Here is a 920-nt window from a genome sequence, read left to right on the forward strand (position 1 = left end):
AGCATTCTAGGTGTTAGTGAACTGAGATGAACTGAAATTGGCCATATGAGGCAGATAATCATATGATCTACTATGTCAAGAATGAAAATTGATGAAGAAAGGTATTAGATTTATAGTTTAAAAGACCAGTCAAGATTTATCCTGAAGTTCAATGCTGTGAGTGATCCATTCATATATAAGGAAGATCTATTCATAAAACTACTGTTCAAATAAAAACACCTATAGCTAAAAAGAAAGAGGAAGAAATTGAGGGATTCTACCAACTCTTGCAGTCTAAAATTGACCAACCATGCAATATAGATGCATTAATAATAATTGGTGACTGAAATGCCAAAGTCAGACACAAGTAAAAAGGAGGAACCGAAGTCAGAAATTAGCAACTTGGTAACAGAAATGAGGCTGCACGTGGAATGGTTTAATTTTATACATTCAATTATTCATTCATTATAAACATCTTTTTAAAAAACATGTATGGTAAAAGTACACATGGACCTCATCTGATGAACTGCACAGGAGTCAGACTGATAACAACTGTGGAAAGAATCATTGTTGTTGTTGTTATGTGCCATCGAGCCATTTGCGACTCATAGCAACCCTATGTACAACAGCCCTAAACCCTGCTCTATCCTGTGCCAATCGCACTGCCTCTGACACACCCATCCCGATTACCCCAGTCACTGAATCAATCCACCTCATAGAGGGTCTTCCCCTCCTGCACTGTCCCTCCACCCTCCCAAGCATGATGTCCCACCCCAAGGACCTGTCCCTCCTTACAACATGTCCAAAGTATGTCAGACAAAGTTCCAGAATCCTTGCCTCCAAGGAGTAGCCTGGTTTAACCCTCTCCAGGTTGAATGTGTTTGTTTCCTTGGCAGTCCATGGTACATTCAGTACTCTTCTCCAGCACCAGAGCTCAAAGG

Source organism: Elephantulus edwardii, unplaced genomic scaffold (assembly GCF_000299155.1).
Source record: "Elephantulus edwardii isolate Elephantulus edwardi_28Jun2011 unplaced genomic scaffold, EleEdw1.0 scaffold00223, whole genome shotgun sequence".
Lineage (NCBI taxonomy): Eukaryota > Metazoa > Chordata > Mammalia > Macroscelidea > Macroscelididae > Elephantulus > Elephantulus edwardii.